Below are 22,963 nucleotides of genomic sequence, written 5' to 3'. Positions count from 1 at the left end.
GGATCAGAGAGGCACTTCTAAAGCACAAGCCAAGAATAATCAATGTGGCCACCTGCCAGGTAAGGTAAGTGCAAGAAAACAAAGGCCAATTCACCCCCACCTCCACAGGTAGCCAATCAGCCTCAAATGTAGCCCACTTTAGCCCAAGAAATGAATCTGGTTTTAAAACTAGAAACTTCCCTCCTCCTCAAGCACACCACATTATGTAAGTATGGAACAGAGTGATAACTGCATATATTTGCCTCCCGTTTCCAGAAAATCCCATCTTCAAAGCTAGTTTTTTTTTTTTTTTTTTTTTAAGGGATTATAAGAAGACTAAGAAATACAAAGGATGCCTTTGTGGCTCAGCACACTGTTTATACCCAGATATCATGAAGCTTTGCATTCAAACCCCAGTCGTAATGGAGTTCCACAGTAGAATGGGTACAGTGAATGCCACCACCATGAATGTTGGCAGATTATTATACAAAGGGCAGTTATCCTGCAGAGAGGGCTGGCAGGTTGACAGGGGACCAACAAACGAATAAACTGAAAGGCATAATGAGCCCGATTTCCACCCTAATACACACTGTCTCTCTCTCTCTCTCTCTCTCTCTCTCTCTCTCATGCTGAGGAAAACAAGCCACCAAAATAACCTGCTACCCTCCATACTCCTTACAATGCTTTTAGAGGGGAAAACTGTAAACAGACAGACCTTCTCAAGCAGCACAGTCCTACCCAGAGAATGAAAATAAAAGAAAGGAGCAGAGGCTCAGCTTCACAGACCTTACAGGACTTCATAGACTCCTCTGGATCCCACCACATGGGCAGGTTGGAAGGTATTTTCAATCTATATGGAGTATGGATAACAAGTCATTTCTCAGGTCCAACTCATTTTTGAAATGGAAAAGGAAAACAGCCATCCCAAACTATTTGCTCAAAAAAGGAGAATTTTCAGAAAGATTTGAGGGGGAGCTTATTGTTTGGATTTGACTGCCAATATGAAAACTGTAGCTTGTGTAGTCTTGCACTGATCTAAATACTATTTACAGTATTTTTATTTTTAAGGTGTACAATGTGATGTATACATTGTGAAATGATTACCACAGTTAATTAACACATTCATTTGCAGTATTTTAAAAGCAAGTTCAATGTTGTATATTTACAATTAAGTTCTCATAGAATACATCTTATATACTCTATTATTATTAATCTATATAATCTTTGTTCTCTATCCAACATGTTTTCCACATATATATAATATCCTTGGTTTCCTTATTAATAATCTTACAATAAATAAAATTCTAATTATCAGTGAAAAGCATTTAATCACAGTTTACATTAGATATTTAGATGTTAACAACAGTTAATCGAATACTTCCTTACTTTCATGCAATCACAATGATATACCAGTTGCAATACAAAAGTCACTTGAGAGTTTGAAATACAGTTTACAGGAATGAAGAAATATTTCTTAAATCCTGAAATCTGGGAATCAGATGTAGTTATGTACACATGAATGGATCTTTTTGATTTGTGCTTCCATTTTGCCTGTGCATTGTCCTAGAAATATGTAAACTGTAGGAACTCTGATACGTATTTGGACATTTTACTCCTATCAGCCAGTCTTTGCCCCAATGGCTGCAACTGTCAAATCTTTTGCTTTTTTGCTGGGTAAATTGCTCTAAGTAAAAAAGAAACTGACATTCCACTCTTAAAAAATGAAGCTTTTGACATTTCAGGATGTTAATAGATGGGTAAACTGTATAACAGGAACATCAGTTCTGAAAGAGAATTTGACCTAAATAGCCATACATTGCACTCACACATTTATAATTTGCACTAGGAGATGAATGAGCAAAGATGAAGTAGAACCATTTTTCAAGATTCATGCTGTGATTTCTCATTACAGGGATAATCTTAAACAGTAATGGTATCTCTTTAAAAGCTGAATAATTTTAAGAATAAAACAGAATGAAAAGGTATCAATACATTAAACATTGCTTTTTAGGTATCTCCCATTTACATGAGACAAGCCCATCCTTGGATAAAAATTCTCCATGAAGTTTGCTGAAAGGTGTTTTCTTCAGACAAAAAATAGATAACTGGTTATTAACTCAACATTTTATTCATTTTTAATAAACTAGTTCTACTTTAAGCAAGCTTTTCTAAGGAAAAAATAATTTTTCATAAAAAGCTTACAAATGTGTTTTTTAAACGAAGTTATTAAATTTATATGGATTATACTCATTCTTTTGTGTTTAATGAGGAAGCAAATATTGTGCCTTCTATATAAATTTAGGAAATTTTATTCAATATCATGATAGAATACCACTTAAGACTAGATTTTGTCCCCATTTAACCTATTAGGATGACAAATCTCTTTCTAAATCCAATTTGATGAATAGAAAAATCCTACGGAAGCTGTCTCACAAATCTAACTCGACTGAATTCAAAAAGACATATTTTATGGCCTTGTCAAGGAGTTTTTAAAAATAGGTAGTGTATAAAATTGTATTCACATGTTTGTTCTTCCTAAGCAAAATAAAAAAGATTAACATGGTCAAACCCAACCAGAGCCATCTGCAGAAGGTTTCCCAGAGTCCCAAAATATGGCTAGAGAAACCCTGCTTCTAAGATACATTTTCTGTATCTGTTTGAGGAACAGGACATTTAGTGATAGTGACCACTGTTTTTTCCTTTGAACGTGTTAGGTATTTATTTTTAAAATGCTTCTTTTTACTTTCATTTTATGCCAAAATGTACCCTTTTCAACTTTGCCACACATAATTAATATCTCTTCAACACAGTATTTTTCTCAGAGTATCTTTACTGATTATACCAGAGAGCGGAGAGAAATTTACAAAAAGTTCAAAGGGTAGACCTTCTCTCCCTCCTTCCCAATGTTCCAGAAAATCTGTCCTAACACTCAGATAAAGAAATACATTTAAATTATCTGCAAACAATGGAATATATTTCTTATGTATTTTTGGCAAATGAAATTTTATATTGAGTGATGTTTTGGCAATACTAAGATCAGGAAGTTCAATAAAATTGAAAGTTTAAATAAGAACATATCCAGAATAAACAACATATAAGTGACAGTCTCAAATAAAATTGAGGCAGCTTCTAATTTAGGATAGGACATTCCCAGGATATTATACTATATATTTTGTGATGTTTTACCTGTAACCTGAACAATAGAACACTAAATAAAGTAGAATCCCATTAGTTTATAAGGATTGAAAAGTTCCAGAGTTCAAATCATGTCCCCTGAGTCATTACAGTGCTATGTGATAAAGCCTTACAGAACAGAGCTAATTTATCACAAAGAATTCTGTTAGCAATATTAGTATGTTTACACCAAAGTTAAAATTTCCCAATGTATTCTTTTTCATCTCCAAAATCCAAAGAAAATAAAGTTTCAATAACTATTTTCATGTGTTAGGACTTGGACTCATCAAGCCACTATTATCTGTGGTTTATTGGTAAGGAGACAGCTTTTTAAGTCAAGATAGCCATATGCACCTTGCCTCATTTCCCCAAAACAGAGGAAATAAATCTCATCATTTTACTTCTTTGTAAAGTGTACCATTTATCACATAGGTGAGATGTTCACCCATTAATGGAATAAGGATTTTCACCGTGCCAGCAACCTAATTGTCAGAGCCACCAAAGACAATAAATTCCTTAACCTTGATCTAACATATAATAGTGAGTTTTTTCCAAGAAAAAAATCCACAAAATGTAAGGTGACAGCTTTATTTTCATTGAGGTTTAGTTTATGCATTCTTCAATTAAAATTAATTATAGAAAAAGTGGAATATTTTAATAGAATTGTGGAATAATTCAATTTTCCTTACTACCATTTATGAGAATGTATGTTTATTTATAAGCTAAAAGCAAGCTCAGATATATATCATAATGGCAAAGAGCACTTCACTAGTTTAAGTGATATTTTCACTTCTCTGTCATCCTCTAACCATTTACTTATTTGAACTAATGTTCCATAGTTCATTTCGGTCATTAGCATTGATCGGCAAAAGAGCTTATTTTTCACAGACACATTAAAACCTTAATTATCAACAAACCCCAACTAATTTAAACTCTGTTTTTTATTGTACACAATTTTTAAGAGAAAGAGATAAATCACAAGAAAACACATTTTAAATTATCATTCTTAAAACACTGTTATCCAGAGTAGGTCCTGGACTCAGGAGATATGTCACATAATTTCATTCATAACCCACAATTATAATTAGAAACTCATATTTCGAAAAATGATCCTGAGGCACTATAAGATCTCATATCAAGGAGGATATATCATTTCTATAATGCCCTATTTAAAAATTAATGTGCTAAAGCATTTTAGAAATATTTGTAATACAAATGAAAAATTGAGGTAACTAATTCACACTTCATGAATTTGAAGCTCCTTTAAATCAGAATACTTAATTATCCAAAAATTCCATTGTCAGTGATTTCTTATACTTTTGAATTTTAACTATTTGCATTCTTAATAGTGGCACAGGCCCACTAAAGCTTTTCTCTTTGAGGTTTAATCAATATATAGTTTGTTTGCTTTTTCTTTTTTTTCTTTCCAAGTTTTTATTTAAATTCCAGTTAGTTAACATACAGTGCAATATTAGTTTCAGGTATAGAATTTAGTGATTCATCACCTACATATAACAGCTGGTGCTGTTTCTTGTTAAGTCAATTATGATGATAGTTCAAAACAGAAATAGAAGTCACTAATAAATATCCAAGTGTTCACTCCTATTCATGGGTGTTAATTTCTATTCCTACTTTACTTGCAAAGTATATGTGATTACCTTCTACTTTGATTAAACTGCTTATTCAAAACAAATGATTTTTTTTAATGAAGCCTTTGCAGAGAGTAAATTTTAACAAAAATTTAGCCTTATTAAGCCAAAAAATGTGTCCACTGCCAAACTTGATGATAGATTTAGCAATCCATGACAGATTTAAAGCTATATAAATATCTCTTTTGTGAAAAATACATATACTAAGATTTTGCAAGGTTCATTCCAATGAAAAGAATGCCAAGACATAATCCAATGTTTGGATACTTAGAATTGGTGCAAGGACAGCTTGCTCCAAAATCGCTCTCAACGTTCTTACCTTGGTGGTATATTCATCAAGAATAGTTCAAACATTCATGAAACTCCAATTATAGGGAAAATACTCGATAAGTTTTTATCTACTGAAGTAAACATAGTCCCTTATCTTTAGGAAGCTTACAGGCTAGAGGGGAAACAAGAACAGAAAACTGAAATATAATACGCTGGTAAATTTCTAAAAAGCAAAATGAACAGGGTGTTCCGGAATTGCAGAGGAAGAACGCTTACCCCGACACTTCCAGCTTCAGGGAAGGCTTCCAGAAGGAGAATATACCTGAATTGAATAATAAAAAGTGGGTTAGATCTACAGAGGTTAAAAAATGATAATAATGGGAGAAAGGAACACGCCCCGAGAGAGTAGCAGAAAAGAGCATAAAACAGGGTTCTTTTGGTAGTTCACTGTTAACAGAATATAAGTGTGAGGAAGAAAGTAATCAGTGAAACATTCTGACAGAAAAATATCAGATCACAGAAGCAGATTACGACCTACAATCTATAACACCATGAAGACTTTGGATAGTCTCTTAGCAAACAAATGTGCCTAGTACTGAAACTATGGGTTAGATGGTAAATGGTGATAATAAAAGCTACTGTCCCAATTAAATGTCTGCTCCTCTTTGTGGCTATGATTCTAGAAAGTTTTCCATACATGAAATGAAAGACTAAAGCTTAAAGGCATTATACTTTTTACTAGACAGTAGTATAACACAGTAAGAAGAAATGTCCCCCTACCTTCATGTGTATCACAAGGAAAAACAGTGTCTCTCATTGGGGGCACCAATGGCAAATGTGGGAGAAAATTATTTGTTCTAGGAGCCTGAAGTAGCCATGCAAAATGTTTTAACATTCCTGTGTCCCAATCACTAAATGCCAGTGGCAACACCCAGTCAATATGACAAATGAAAATGTTCTTGCATGTTTTCAAATGCTCCAGGGGTGGTACCATTCTAGTTAATAATCATTGGCCTGGATGGCAAATACCCATTAAATATGTCCTCTTCCCAATTAGAAACCATGTTTACAGAGTACAGGGTCTATATTACATTAATATAAATATATAATATAATCAGGGAAATGACAGATTTTAAATTTTGACAGAACTAAATTCACATTTCAGTTCTATCATATACTAACAGCATGATAATAAGAAAATTTAATTCATTTCTCTGAACCGCAGATTCTCCATACATAAAAAGCAGACAACACCTACCTTATATGGTTGAAATAACGAATAAATAAAGAGCACATGTAAATAGTCTGATAAATTATAGATGCTCAATACGCAGTTCTAGAAATTACAGTTCCAACCGCTTTCTTTTACAGCAGATGAAATGAAACCACATTTTCTAAGAGACTTGGCCCACTCCCATAGAACAGTGAATGTGCCCACCTTTTATTAAAAGTGCCATGAAAGACGCTTAAAGTTCATGTTCCTGTTCCCCAAATTAGTTAAGAAAAGACTGGTTTGAAATTATATGCTTTCAAGTTAGAAAAATGACTAAACTCTGTGAGCAATTATATACATTTTTGTATATAATTACTTGCAGTTTATAGCTAGTGATGTTAAATATTTATTTACAGTTAAAGTTAGCCTTATTTAGAATGTGTATTCCTCAAACCTAAAATTTCATAATGTTTAATAATGAGTTAAATAAAAAATTTTATTTTATTTTATTTTAAGATTTTATTTATTTATTTGTCAGAGAGAGAGAGAGCACAAGCAGGGGGAGTGGCAGGCAGAGGGAGAAGCAGGCTCCCCACTGAGCAAGGAGCCCAATGTGGGACTGGAACCCAGGACCCTGAGATCATGACCTGAGCCAAAGGCAGACACTTAACTGTACTAAGCCACCCAGGCATCCCAAATAAAAAATTTTAATGTCTGTATAGTGGAACCATCATAAACAAGAGAGAAGGTCTATATGGTAAAATAATTCATAATCAATGATAGACAAAGTATTAATAATCCAAATATTGAGAAAAAATTCCTACAAACTGAGCCAAAGTGACCACAGAAAAATTAATCTATGAAAATTTAAATAGGGAAACTTGGCTGGCTCAGTCGTTAGAGCATACAACTTTTGATCTTGGCGTCATGAGTTCAAGTCCCATGTTGGGCCTAGAACTTTAAAAAAAAGGAATTTTTAAAAACTTAAATTGAAAAAAAAAACCTAGGAAGTATACATAAAACATTTTTAACTTCCCTTTTAAATAAATTTTATGGAAACATAATTTTTTTCTGGGTATAAGTTCAAAGTCTAAAGACTAACCACCAAGTACTGTTGATGTATTTCAGGTACTACTGGAAAGAGTGTCTACTAGAACAACTTTCCGATAATCATATTGGCAAGATATGTTAAAATTTACAATATGCACTTTTTATCTTGAAATTTTACTTATAGGTATTTATCCCAGAATTGTAATCAGATAAGCACAAAAATACATGCATAAGTATTCTCTCCATCATCACTCCCTCTCTTTAGAAAGCCCGCACACATACTATCTCCACTGTTCCTGCTAAGTGCTCAAGCTATGGTCCTCCTCCCCTCCTTGAACCTAGCTGATTAGAAAAGCCAGGAGCCACTTGACCCATGCCAACCACATACTGTTTCTCTCCTTGGAATTTGGAAATAAAAGTGAAAACTTTAATCAACCTCAAATTGTGAGAACATGTAATAGTGGAACATTTTCCACTGAATAACACTGATGAAAGAATTTATTTTTTTTTATTTATTTCTTGTTGATTTCAGGGCCTAAAGGAGGTCCAATTCCACTGCATACTTCTTAGGTGCATAGACCCTGATGAGACATCGCTATGTGCACAGACAGCTTAAAGAGCTATCTCCTGGTAGACAACAATGAATGAGACATAATTAGTCCTCTATTTTATGACATTAGAAAACTGTAAGCAGGGACACCTGGTGGCTCAGATGGTTAAGTGTCTGCCTTTGGCTCAGGTCATGATCCCAGGGTCCTGGGATCGAGTCCCATATCAAGCTCCTTCTCAGCAGGGAGCTGCTACTCTCTCTCCCACTCCCCTTGCTTGTGCTCTCTCTCTCTCTCTCTCTCACTCTCTCTGGCAAATAAATAAATAAAATCTTTAAAAAAAAAGAAAACTATAAACAACGCTGTATGCCCAGCATTAGAAAATCAGTTAAATATCTGAATCTTGTACAGCCATAAAAAGAGAACATAGACCCATATATATATTGTCTTAGAAAATGGTCGTGACAAACTGCTGAGAAAAGAAAAGCAGTTTACAGAACACCATCAATTCAGTATCTGTGCACAGAGAGATATCTGGAAGAATAGTGACCTAAATTTAACAAAATTCATTTTTGTAGAAATATCAAGTGATTTTATTCTTTTCTAGAATTTTCTGTATTGTTGGCTTTTCATTGAACATCTATCCTCTTTTATAGAAATGAGGGAAAAAATCAAATGTCTACATTTAAAACAAATTGGAATAGAAACAAGAAAGAAAGAAAAGAACAAGTAAAGGCTCAGTGAAACATCAAAGGACTGACTTTTCATTTCAAACAAAGGATGGTTTGATCCCTATAGGAAGGGAGCTCTGACATTACTATCAACTTTCAAGACTAGGTACAAGAAATGATACCATACAGTTGAAGATTTGAGTTTCCATTAGCCAGCTCAACAGATGTCTTTTTTCCAAGCACATAACTTGTTTTATTTTATAAAGTTATTTGAAACCACAACAGGAAGACATGCAAGAGGAGTTATTTTACTTAAATGTTAAGGAGTATAGCGTGTAAATTTGTATCCTGTCCACTAGTTGTTCAAAAGCAAGGGGGGAAAAGAAATCAATACACACCAGTCCTTCATCTCTGCTCAATTTAGCTCTTTTGGTGAGCCAAGAATTCTTTCTGGCAAACATCCAAAGCATCCCAATTTCAGGCAGCTTGACAGCCCTTTCAACCAGACCAGTCCTAACAGAGATAGTAATCAAGCCCCCCACTATGATTTCATTCATATCATCAGAGTGGGACTGATCAGGGAGCAGGTCAAATCACTACACCCTCTTGGCTGGAGATCAATTTTCAGCTTGAGGGACTATGGAGAACAGTACACAATAAGGCAGGAAAAGGACCAGGAGATTTCAATAGTGTAACAAACCAAACCAAGTGAGATCCTCTTAGTATAAAGAGAGGCTGAAAACACTAACAATCACAGCAAAACTTAGGATGTTTCTTACTTGGACCCTGCTAGCCAGAAAGTATTAAACAAGAAATGTCCTTTCATCATTCTTAAATGATCAAAAATTGTTTTTGATTGGCTATTTACAGTAGTAAGAATCTATAACTAAATAACACTATCCAAAAACAATATATAATGTAGTCAATATCTGACAAATTAGCTTTATGGTAAGTTTGAACTTCTCTAAATCCAGCATTTAAAAAGATGCAATGAAAAATCACTTGAATGAAAAAACATATACTTGTATTAAAATAGAAAAAGAAAATAAGCTAGGAGCGCACCTCACAAGATATATTTATGTTCCTTGCCTCAACCAACAAAATGAAGAAAAAAGATGAGTAAAACTCAATGTGTAGCTTATGCTAGATAGAATGTTACTGAAGATTTAGATGTACTTAGTTTAAAAATAAGTACAATGGAGGAAAAGAGGAAACTCGAAGAATATGGCATTATATTAATGAATCCATTGGGTGCTCTCACTTTGTGCCACAGTGACTTCTTTCAGAATCATAGCAAGAACTAAAATGAAGTCAAAATAAAGCACAGCATCCCTGTCTTGTTTGAAGTAAAATGTATAGTTTAGTTCACTGAACACCACATTTTCAATATTAAGAGGTAGTGTATTAGATTTGAGCTCTATATAACAATTCACATAACCCTATATCAAATAAATATACTTAAAACTATCTAAATATATATTTATACTGTGGACAATAATAACTTTATTTTAGCATATATGATAGCCAAAAACTACTCAAACGTTAGGGGGTACATTTTCAGCACAGCATGAGCAGATTTAGCCCAGAGATTCCCATTAACGTCAATGAGACTTACATGGTTCAATCTTAACACACACTGCATTCAAAATTTACCGCAAAGCATCAGAGCAAAAGCTCCCCAAAAAGAAAGGAAATTTTAAATTTTCTAACACAAATCTAGTTTTTTTCAGTATAATACCCATTCAACATTCTTAAACTCATAATATAAATTGGTATTCTTTTCCTTAACACTAGTTGCTTTATCTTCAAAGCAAAAATGAAATAGTTTAGTGGCAAATTTTAATACTGACAGCTCTGTCCCCCATTCACCTCATAGAGAAAGAGAAACCCGCAAAATATTTTAAAGATTTCACTGAAAAGGGACGCCTGGGTGGCTCAGTCGGTTAAGCGTCTGTCTCCAACTCAGGTCATGATCCCAGAGTCCTGGGATCCAGTCCTGCATCCGGCTCCTTGCTCAGCAGGGAGCTTGCTTCTCCCTCTGCCTGCTGCTCCCCCTGCTTGTGCTCTCTCTCTGACAAATAAATAAATAAAATCTTTTAAAAAAAAAAAGATTTCATTGAAAAATTTGCTGTTAGATGGCTTAATAGTCCTGTGCTTAACAAAATATGCTACTTTAACTATACAGCTTTCTGTTTACTGTGGATAACCTTTAGTGCAAAGACAGTATTAAATGTGTTTGCATCTTATTTCTTCAACTTTCTGTTTTACGTATTTTCCAAAGTTTGGGCTCATATAAATTTAAATTAATCTTTAAATTTAGATCCTATTGTGTAAAATATGAAAGTAGTTTGGCAAAAAAATACCATTCTTGGACAATACCAATACACAATTTTCAGACTAGATATAGTCTAATAACAAACTTGGATTTTTTTTTAATTACACTTTTAACTGGAATAGTTGGCTACCTTGATATCAATAACACTGTAAAAACAAATCTTAATTAAAACTAAATTCTTCTAGGGGCGCCTGGGTGGCTCAGTCGTTAAGCGTCTGCCTTCGGCTCAGGTCATGATCCCAGGGTCCTGGGATCGAGCCCCGCATCGGGCTCCCTGCTCCGTGGGAAGCCTGCTTCTCCCTCTCCCATTCCCCCTGCTTGTATTCCCTCTCTCGCTGTGTCTCTCTCTGTCAAATAAAAATAAATAAAATCTTAAAAAAAAAAAAAAAAACTAAATTCTTCTAAATAAAATCTAGCTAATAAAAGTTCATGGATTTTGCCACATAAAGTAATTTTAGCTACTATTAGAAGTAGTATTGTTTTGCTACCTAAGTTGTTCTTGATTTTTATTTTTTATAATAGTTTTATAATCGGTTAAATAATAATAAGTACTTTACTGAAAACATATAATAAAACATAGCAAATGACTAGATACCTCCTTGTGTATCTCAGACAACATTTAAACAAAGTGAATGTATCATCATTATTTAGCTCCTTACTAAAGAGATTGGCAAATTCATCCTCTTAAACCCAGGGCATAGCAAATGGTTACTACTCAAAAAATGTTTATTGTAAGATCTCATTATATATGTAATATTTTTAGATTAACAAAATATACTTCTTTCAATGACAAAATTTTTCCATGTACATTAAAATTAAGGAGAAAGAGTTACAAGTAAATTGTAACTACAGAAAATGATTTCATGCGTATAGAGATTCAAAATTAAATTTCTTGATTAAAAAAACAATTTAGGGAGGTCTATTTTTCTATAACAATTAAACAAGTAATAAATGTTTATTTTCTTACACTATTTTCAAATATTTAAGTGCTCATTTGAAACCTATACACAAATCATAGATTTCCTAGAATTCCCACTGAGATGCAGACAAAGGAGTCTGTTTTATTACTTCTGCGTGGATTCCAATAGGTTATAATGGTTCTAATGTCAGAGGACTCCTTCTGTGTGATAATGTATACAATGTGGCCAAAAAGACTTCAAATTCCCCTTAAAACAATAGATATTAACAGTATACAAACACCAGGAGCATCTCACTCAAGAGAGTACGTAATCTACAAACCAAGATGTCAGGTTTCATTTGGGTTAAGGGTATTTATGTTGGAATGAAAAACCCTTGGTTTCTAGTCCCAGCCAAGGGTGCTGCTTTCTCCTCACTTGTACCACCATAAGCAAACAATTTAACTCTCTAGGTCCCAGTTTTTTATTCCTGTATTTTTTATTCCTATATTTTTCTTAATTTCCTATATGGAAGATACACTTTTCAATGTAATAGGTTAGGGGCGCCTGGGTGGCTCATATGATTAAGCGTCTGCCTTCGGCTCAGGTCATGATCCCAGAATCTTGGGATGGAGCCCCGCATCGGGCTCTCTGCTCAGCGGGGAGCCTGCTTCTCCCTCTCCCTCTGTGACTCCCTCTGCTTGTGTTCTCTCACTCCTTCTGTCAAATAAACAAATAAAGTCTTAAAAAAAAAAATGTTCAATGTAATAGGTTCTAGCATTCCTAAAGGGACAAAATTTTCTGCAATATGTAAGTAATCAATATTTTTTTCACTCACTGCCCCCTTCTCTTCCTGTATCACAGTAGTTCAAAATTAACTTTTTTACATAAGTAATTTATTAAATATAGTTTTACTCCTCTAATTTATTTCATGTGTCTACTAACAAAAGAATACTATCATAAAATTACCAGGAAAAATAAAGAATTATATTAGCAAAAAAAAAAAGGCCAGAATATAAGATGCATAGCATAGGGGCAGGATCTTTTCCATTTTAACTTGTCCTCTGAACTTAGAATTAGGAAAAGCCAGTTAAGTAAATGAGAATTCACATGCTACTTTCAAAGTGATATTTTCTGTTGAGCTACTAAAAATGTTCTTTCTGCTCACATTTCAATAGTACTTCTGCCTTAGTATATGAGCATATGTTAATATCCAAACATTGCACTACAACATAAATAAAAATAACAGTACAAAATCTGTTACAAATTTTTGTACACTATTTTTTAAGGAATGCATTCAGTGAAATCATCTGTAAAGTCAGAGCTCCATACAATAAAAACTCTATTATAACTATGATAATAAAGTTATTTTTTGAAGCTTTCAGAATTTAACATTCTATTTCATGTGTGATTTAATGGATTACATTACTCAGGTGCTTGGTTAAAATTTAGCTTCTCCTGGGCGCCTGGGTGGCTCAGTTGGTTAAGCGGCTGCCTTCGGCTCAGGTCATGATCCTGGAGTCCCGGGATCGAGTCCCGCATCGGGCTCCCTGCTCAGCAGGGACTCTGCTTCTCCCTCTGACCCTCCCCCCTCTCATGCTCTCTCTCTCATTCTCTCTCTGAAATAAATAAATAAAATCTTTTAAAAAAAAAATTTAGCTTCTCCCTAACTATGCCAACGAAAGTACTAAATTCCCAGTATTTGTCACAGACAGGAATTGTGAGAGCTAAGCCAGAAAAATGCAAAGATGTTTACTATGCAGCCATTGCTGTCAGAAATCTTAAATCTAAAAAATACATACCAAAGCGTTTTACAAATATTTTCAAATTCAATATAAAGAAGATATATGATCTGTACTGCTTCCATATTTGCCTGTTGAACTGCCAGGTCCTAATAGGTGAATAATTTGGCAGATTACTTCTCATTTCCAACAATAAAAATTACAAACACAAATCTATGTCTGAAGTTGATTTTATAATCTAATCGGGTTTTGCTTCTGATTCTCTACTGAGACGATTTAATGTTTAATTATAGGGCTATATAGTCTTAAAAATAGTAAGCCTACCTTACTATGCCTTTTTCTAAAACTCACCACCCCCTCCTTCAAATCAGGAGAAGGTCAGGGCACAATCAACTCCTCCTTCAAACACTCTTATTTTAATATACTCATTAACCTTTCTGGTACTGCTTTATCTATTCCCATTTCCAAGCATGAAGTATCTTTTATTTAGTAGGTACATATGTACATATAAAACATGTCACAGTGTTTCCAGTTGCAAGATAACATAAAATAAACAAAGTGAGTTATCCTGGGTTGCACAAAACCTTAAAGAAAAGTTGTGGAACTGACTGTTATGAGATCTATCTCCATCCCCCTAACCGATTTACATTACTTTTAATTCTCTTAAACAACAACAACTGAGGCCTATAATGAAAAGAGACAAATGAGTAGATTTCTTGACATGTGCTAATCACTCTTCTAGGTGCTTTACAGGTATCAACTCAATCTTCTAAAAAAACTATTAATTCAATTTACAGATGAGAACCTGGGGCAAAATGAAGTCACCTATGAGAGGAGCTTGGTTAATAGGAGGAAGAGCTGGGCTGCAGGTGGTTTCACTTAAAGGTCTCTTCACAACTATTACCATATGCTTCTTTGACCACAAAGATCAGTTAGATCAGTTAATGAGGTAGGCAGAAGAATCCGCACCCCACCCCACACAACCCCCCCACCCAAGATGTCCACATCCTAAACCCCAGAACTTGTGAATATCTTATGTTACATGGCAAAGGGAAATTAAGGTTGCAAATGGATTTAAGGATGCTAATCTGCAGATCTTTACATGAAGAGATTAGCAGAATGATCTAAATGGACCAGTGTAATCACAAGAAACCTTATAAAAGGAAGATGGGGGTAGATAAAAGAAGAACTTAGCTTTGAAGACAGAGGGATGAAACCATGAGCCAAGGAATGCAGACAAACTCTGGAAACTGAAAAAGACAGGAAATGAATTTTCTCCTAGAACCTCCAAAAGGAGCTCAGTCCTGCCAACTTTAGGCCAGTGAGAACCTTTCAGACGTCTGATCTCCAGACTATAAGGTAATAAGTATGTGTTATTTTAAGCCACTAAATTTGTAGTAATTTGTTACAACAGCATAATGGTTAATTTTATGTTATCTTGGTAGACTATAATGACCAATTGCTTGGCCAAACACTATTCTAAATGTTGCTGTAAAGGTGTTTTGTTTTGTTTTGTTTTTAAGATGTGATAAACATTTACAATCTGTTGACTTTATTAAAGTGGATTACCCTCATAATATGGGTGGGCCTCATCCAATAAATTGAAAGCCTATAGAAGAAAGACCAAGGTTTCACAAGGAATAAAGAATTTTACCTCCAGGCTGCAACATAGAGATTCTACCTGAGTAACCAGCCTTCAGACTCAAGACTGCAGTATCAACTCTTACCTGACTCTCCAGCTTGAGCCCATTCCTTAACATCCTACTGGATTAGGGCCCCACATTTACGACCTCATTAACCTTTATTTCTTCTTCATAGGTCCTATCTTCAAATGCAATCACACTGAGATTAAGGCTTCAACACATGAGCTGAAGAGGGGGGACCAAATTAAGTGTATAGTAAAGGAGTAACAATTCTCCAAAGCACATGCACATATTTTAGTACTTTTATATTTAAAATTTAAGAAAGTTATACAGACATGAGACCCTTACACTATACAACGGCTCAGGATCCGTAGTTTATCACTTAATGATATCGCTTAATGATATTTAATTATTTATATAGCATTTGATAGTTTACAAAGCACTTTCAAGCACATTACAAAAAAAATTTTAATAGTTACTCCCATTTTATGTATGACCAAATTTGAACTCAGTGGGGTACACTAGTTCTCAACATATGAGTCTCACAAATAGTGAACTGGAATTGAATCTGCATCCTTTGATTCTAAATGTTATAGACTTTGTATATTCAGAACTGCTCATCAACTGCAACAAGATGAGAAAAGGGGGAAGAATTTCTAAACCAACACAATACAATAAAGTCAATTTTCAAGAATTAGTCAGATATTCTCATCCTTTTCTTAGCTCTCTAAGTATAAACGTATAAATATACCCAAGATTCTGAACAGAATAAAAGACAAAGGAAAACTTTAATATCTTGGACATATAGGACAGAAAATACTATTCATATGCAGATTTTTGTCAAATTATTCAGTGATTTTTTTCCAAGTGGTTGTAGAGAGGACCAAAATTTTCTTTCCCAATAATGAAACAAAAATGAAAGATTGTGTTTTCCTTGACTGGTGTTGAGTTTCCAAAAATGCCACATTTCAATCTAAAATTTTATTTACATTTTTCACCAAAAAATAACCCTGGAAAGAAAGTATAAGTTAGTAATTCAGGGTTTGTTTTAAAACCAGGCAGCCTGGTTCTTAATTACACCAGTTACCCGTTGTCATCTGGACAAGTTATTTAATATCTCCAAGTTTCTATTTTCTTTTAACTAAAATGGTCATAATATGCAAGACTGCTATATAAGAGGGATGCCTGGGTGGCTCAATCAGTTAAGCATCTGCCTTTGGCTCAGGTCATGATCCCAGGGTCCTGGGATAGAGCCCTGCCTCTGGCTCCCTGCTCAGTGGGGAGCCTGCTTCTCCCTCTCTCTCAGCCTACTGCTCCCTCTGCTTGTGCTCTCTCTCTCTCTCTCTCTCTCTGGCAAATAAATAAATAAAATCTTAAAAAAAAAAGACTGCTATAAGAATCAAATTAGAGAATTAATTTATAGAACTTGCCAAATATCTGATAACTAATAATTGCTAAATAAATATGAGATTTCACTAGCCTTGTGACTGTCGACATAATAATCCTATTTAAAATATTTTTAATTCTCTGGATATTAAATTTACCAAGGAAAAAACATAGAAAATTTAACAGAAGGAGTTTTCATATTTGCATAATCTTAGAGCTGTTCTAACTGGGCTAAAGTGTGGTGTGCACTATAATTGTAGATGTAGTGTATTCAGTGGTGCAAAGCTATTATCCTGATGAGGGTCCCTGGTGACACTTATCTGAAGACTATTCAGAGCGGCTTTGTCATTCTGTGAACTAGCATGAGCTAACTCCGCAGAACAGTGACAAGACTGCAGCAGACAGTGTGTGTGTAGTGAATGCTTCTGAAAAGGAATGATGACTCAAATCATGAGAACTATAATGATGTGACACTACTTCATGAGTCACAAACTTTCCCAAGCATTACCTCATTTGATCCCCTAAACAATCTTGACCTAACAGAAAGGCAAATACTATGGCCCTTTGGCTGCCGGGTAATTGGGAGCTCTGAAATGGTAAGTTTGGTCCATTAGCAAAACCAGAGTTAAAATCTCTATCTTGAGTCTCTTTGTCTAGTGTTGCTGGTAACAGTCTTCTTCCAAAGTTAAGTAGATTGAATTTGAAAAAAAAATCATTTATTTTCAATAATACCTGATTTATTTTCTTTTTATAATGCACAAAAATAATAGCTCTCTCTTTAAGTTTTTACATCAGGGTGGAGAAGAGTAAAAAAGATTTTCAGAAGATATTTTGCTATTAAAACTGTTAGTGTGAAAGGCTGGAAGGCTGATACAGTCCCTGGATATTCCATCTATAAGAAGAGAAGCTGCAATCTTCACTTTGCCTTTCTTTCTCCAATCAAAGGATATAACTGGGAAACAAGCTACTCTGCTCTCCACTAATCTGCATTCACATTTCACAATTCATACTTACTGTGCCCTTCAAAAAAGTACCAAGCCCAGTGCATAAAGCAAAGCCTACTAATGTCTCCCTTATGCAAGAACAAAAAAAAAACAAGTTAATAGCTTTTGATGTAGAGAGATCCATTTCCAGCCCTCCTATAAACCCCATAAGGATCCTGGCAGTACATAATAAATGTACTCTAACCGCTCTTTGAATAATGACATGGCAAAAGCCTTTGCGAGGTTCCTATTAATCTTCGGGTCAAAAGTGCCTTCAATCTACTAAGGTACTTGCAAATAGTTCCACCACAAATCTGCTATATATTTTAAAAAGTTAAAATAATTGCTACTTCTTTAGCGGTACCAGCAGCTTGGATAGTAGTCTGCAGATCCTCTCCCTGATTAAGCTCTAAGAAATATACTAATGTGCTTAAAAAACATACATTGCAGTTCCAGCCTCACGGTTGATAACAAAACAATCACAACACCAAAAAGTGACCACAGTTTTCAGAGCTGTAAGGGAATTTAGAAATCAACAGAGCTTTCATTTCTATGAGTTTCGGGTTTACTTTTATACCTTCCCAGGTAATAAAATACCCCCAAAAGTTAAGTCTGAGTGGAAGTTCAAAGGTTTAATGCCTTAAGAAAAAACTTAAACACAAATCAATTTACACTGTTAAATTTTTGTATTATCAGGAATTTAACTACTAATTATCTTTAACAAAATTCATCTTGAGTAAGAGGCATTAGGAAAATGGCCTAAAATTGTCTACTTCCCTTTCCATAGTTCAAAAGGAGGAAAGGGAAAGGGACAAGGGGGGAGGGAGGGGTGCACCACATTATATATCAGACACTTGATATGTTCACAAAAAAATGTACTCAAATGTTTAAAAATCCCAAGGTAAAAAGTCCTAAAAACATGAAAACGACATAGAACTGTGGGACAATTCCAAATCATTTCCTGAATCAAACCAGTTTTTTTTTTTTTAAAGTTCACTACTATAATTCTAGAAACACCTTTATCTTTCACCTGAAAACCAGTTTTTTTTTATAGTTCACTACTATAATTCTAGAAACTTACCATTATCTTTCACCTGAAAAACTGCAAAAGCACTGTAACTGATCACCTGCCTTTTACTCTTAGCTCCAACTCACCCCCAGTTCATTACCCATCTAGTAACCTGAATGATCTTTTACAAGGTAAATGAGATCTATCATTCTTTCTTCTTGTAAGTATCTAAACTGATTTACAAGTAGAAGAAAATCTAAATTTCTTACTGTGGCATTTTAGGATCCTACATAATTCAGACCTAGCTAACTTTATATTTTATCCCACTCGGTCTGCCATACTAAATGCCAACCAAATTGGCCTTTTCTGCCTTTGAAATAAGCCAAATTTGTTTCAAGGCTCTTGCATTTGCTATTACCCCAGCTCCTCAAGAGGCTTCCTCTTTGTTATCATTTGGGTCTCATCCCACATCTTACTCCTTATGGAGCCTAGGTGAGCATTCCCAGATCACTCTACATTTCTTCACCTTGTACTTTACATTGTATTTTAATCATATTTAGCACTATCTGAAATTGTTCTATTCAATAACTTATTTATAATTTTTTTCATAGTCTATCCCCCCCACCCAAATAGAATTAGATTTCATGAGAGAAGGGATAAATTTTCGTTTACTGTTGTGTCCCGGTGCCTCAGTTCTGGGCCACAGTAGATACTCTCAATAAATATCTACAAATGAAAGACTAATGCATGAGAATTCAGAACTGTATTTTTACACATGATATCTGGAAAATGGGGAGAATGAGACAAACTTATTCTAGAAGTTCATTTCACATTTAACTTACTAAGAAGTGGTGTCATCCTGAGAATTCGTTACTAAGACTGAGAGCAATCTGAAAATGGTTTTATGGCATTTTAGAAAACATCAGTCAAAACCCCATAAAAGCCAATCAAGTCTGACTCCTGTTGTATCTCTTGGTCCCTAGTCTTCTTTCATGATTTCCAGAAGTTGCTGGTAGGAGGAAGAATCCTATTAAATTTAGGTACCAAAGACTTAAAAGCAAGCCCACCCTGGTTCCTTGCCTCTGCAGTCCCTCCTTCGGGATTACTTGGAACTACACTTTTTTTTTAGGCTTATATTGAATTACTTTTTATTTATTTATCTTTTTTATTTTAATTTCAGTATAGTTAACATACAGTATTATATTAGTTTCAGGCTTGCAATATAGTGATTCAACAATTATACACATTACTTGGTATTTATCATGATTGAACTACACTTTAAACACTGTCTTTGGATGCTTAGTCCCTAAGGCCATGGAAGAAAGCTTCATACAGAGCCCTTGCCTAATATCCTGAGGCTCCCCACAGGGGAGTTTGTGGCTGGTTTAGGTTGTATATCAGACCTTTCACTCAATTCCTATGGGTGGTTTGGGGTGACCTACAAAGCACGGTTATTAATTGTGTCTTGGAATTGAGGTAGAGAATCAAACACTGTCCATAGTCAACCGTTGACCAGACATCAAATCAGAAGTAAGGGTGTGGGACAAGGCACCTAAAGTGCCCTAAAGATTACTACATGGCAAAAGGTGGACACACTCAGAAATGTGTTAGGTGGGTTCCTGTTCAATAAAGAAAAAAACAAGTTCATCTATTACAGTAAGGAGAAATAACTGATGTATTTAAATTATGTCCACTTTATTTTTAGAGAAGTTTCAGGGTTACAAAAAAAAATTAAGCAGAAGTATAGAGTTCCCTTATAAACCTTATCTTAGGTAAGAACTGAGCAGTTCCTCCTCTGGAGAAGGCAGCCTGATTCTTATCAGTCTCAGAAAGTGTTAGCTCTGTTTTGCACACTTTTCCCTGTCCACACCCTCCCCCCAGGCCTCTCTTAAACTTTCACTATACCTTACCCTTCAAATCTCAGCTTAAAGATCCCTTCCTTAGGTAGACTTTCCTGATACCCCAGGTTGTATCAAGCTCCCATGTATGTGTTTGCACTTAAAAACATAAATTACAAGTTCTTATTGCAATAGTTCCCTCATAAGTATCCAATGACTGAATTAATGAGTGATGAAGATGATTAGATAATACATTGCATTTCCAACAAAGCGTGAAAATCGGGGAGGCTAAGCAGAATTTAACCATCATACTACTGACATTTGGGAATGGATATTTCTTGGCCATGGGAGGCTGTCCTGGGCATTACAGAATGTTTAGAATCATCCCTGACCTCTTCACACTAGGTTCCAATAGTATCATTGCCACCCCCACCTCAATGGTAACAACCAAGAAATGTTTCCAGACATTGTCAAATGTCTCCTAGAAAGCAAAACTACCCCCCAGTTGTGAACCACTGGGCTTGAATAAACTGACTGGAATCTGCTGCAAAATTAATAGTTTCCAAGAAGCTAACAGAATGGGAAAGTGCTCACCTCCAGCAAGCGGGAAAGGTAAAGTGCCCTAGAGATTACTACATGGCAACAGGTGGACACACTCAGAAATGTGTTAGGTGGGTTCCTGCTCAATAAAGAAAAAAACAAGTTCACCTATTACAGTAAGGAGAAATAACTGATGCAATTAAATTATGTCCACTTTATTTTTAGAGAAGTTTCAGGGTTACCAAAAAAATTAAGCAGAAGTATAGAGTTCCCTTATAAACTATTTCACTCCATCTCCCTAAACAGGCAGTTTCCCCTATTAGTACATCTTGTATTAGTGTGATATATTTGTTAGAGTTAATGAGCAAATATTAATTATTAACTAAAGGCCATAATTCACATTAGGGTTCATTCTGTGTGTTGTGCATTCTATGGGTTTTAACAAATTTATGGAGACATACATCAATATTATAGTGTACTACAGGATAGTATCACTGCTCTAAAATCTGTGTTCCAACTGTCCATCCTTCTCCCATTCTCATGAGCCCCTGGCAACCACTGATCTTTTTACTATATCTCAAGTTTTCCCATTCCAAAAATATCGCATAGTTGGACTCTTTCTGTCTCCAGCCACCTTAGTGAGAGGAGTTGCTGCCATCACCACCCACCTGCAATGGATGGTCTTGCACAGCTGCTCCGGCTTCCTGATCAAGAGGAACAAGCAGACATACAGCACCAAACCCCAGAACCTGAAGGCTCACAATCCCTTCCCTACAATGGGCTGATTTGCTCCAAGACTGTAGGCATGGAGCCAGTGGCCAGAAAGCAAAGGTGTAGAGGTAGTCATGAAGCAGACATCCGGCCAGCGGAAACCGGCCACCTCATGAGTGGACTACCATCAGTAAGAATGCCTGGGCTACCCTTCGCAGAATCAGACACATGATTCACAAGAACAAATACCACCCAGATCTGCACATGGCTTCCATTCACAAAGCCAGCACCATCCTGAGCAGCTAGAAGCCTATGATGGTGAAGAGGAAGTTACTGCCCCACCAACAGCTCCTGAACACCTGCCCCCCACCTCCAAGTCAATAAAGATATCAACCACAAAAAAAAGAAAAAAAAAAATCACATGTTGAAATTATAGAGTATGGAATCAGACTAGCTTCTGCACCAAGAAATATGCGTGTAAGATTCCTCCATGTCTTTCAATGCGCTGGTATCTATGAATAATATACCATTGTCTGGATATACCACAGTTTGTTCACCCATGCACCTATTGAAGGACATCTTCCAAGATTTGGCAACGAGGAATGAAGCTTCTCTAAACCTTCATGTGCAGATTTTTGTGTAGACACGTTTTCAACATTTGGATAAATACCAAAGAACATGACTGCTAAATCATATGTAAGAGTATTATTTAAAAAAAAAAAAAAAACTGCCATACTGGAGCACCTGGCTGGCTTAGTTGGGAGAGCATCCAATTCTTCATCTTGGGGTCATGAGTTCGAGCCCCAGGTTGGGTGTAGAGATTATTAAAAATAAATAAATAAAGCTTTTTATAAAGTAAACGCCTTAAAAACAGAAATAAAAACTGCCACACTGTCTTCCAAAGTGGTTGTATCATTATGCATTCTCATCAGCAAAGAATGAGAGTTCCTGTTTCTCTATATCCTCACCAACACTGGGTGGTGTTGGTGTTTTGGATTTTAGTGATTCTAGTAAGTGTGTAGTGGTATCTCATTGTTGTTCTAATTTACCATTTTCTAATGACCAATGATGCTGTGCATATTTTCATATGCTTCTTTGCCATCTGCATATCTTCCTTAGTAAGTTAACTGTTCAGATCCTTTGCCCACTTTTTGATTGTATTGTTTTTGTTTGTGCCCATTAAGAATTCTTTGTATACATTGAATAGCAGTCTTTATCAGATAGGTGTTTTCCAGATTTTCTCCAAGTTATGACTTTTCATTCTTCTTAACAGAGTAAAATTTTTAATTTTAATGAAGTTTATCAATGTTTTCTTTCATAGACTGT

General features: G+C 35.2%; 1 protein-coding gene and 1 pseudogene across 25 annotated transcripts in view; one reads left to right on the top strand and one right to left on the bottom strand.

Annotated features, from left to right (window-relative positions):
- The window catches only part of ADGRL3 (adhesion G protein-coupled receptor L3), an 829,369-nt gene that overhangs the window by 693,733 nt on the left and 112,673 nt on the right, over positions 1 to 22,963 (bottom strand). The window contains exon 1 of one of the 25 annotated variants that reach the window (XM_078068699.1): positions 5,349 to 5,371. The exons of the other annotated variants lie outside the window; for them this stretch is intronic. The gene's annotated coding sequence lies outside the window, so the exon portion shown is untranslated. Of the gene's footprint in view, positions 1 to 5,348; positions 5,372 to 22,963 lie in introns of those variants that run through there. 25 annotated transcript variants of the gene reach the window in all.
- Positions 14,343 to 22,021, top strand: LOC118540392 (large ribosomal subunit protein eL28 pseudogene; annotated as a pseudogene).

Source organism: Halichoerus grypus, chromosome 3 (assembly GCF_964656455.1).
Source record: "Halichoerus grypus chromosome 3, mHalGry1.hap1.1, whole genome shotgun sequence".
Lineage (NCBI taxonomy): Eukaryota > Metazoa > Chordata > Mammalia > Carnivora > Phocidae > Halichoerus > Halichoerus grypus.
The sequence above is the reverse complement of the archived record's forward strand: the minus strand, read 5'-3'. Positions and strand labels throughout refer to the sequence as shown.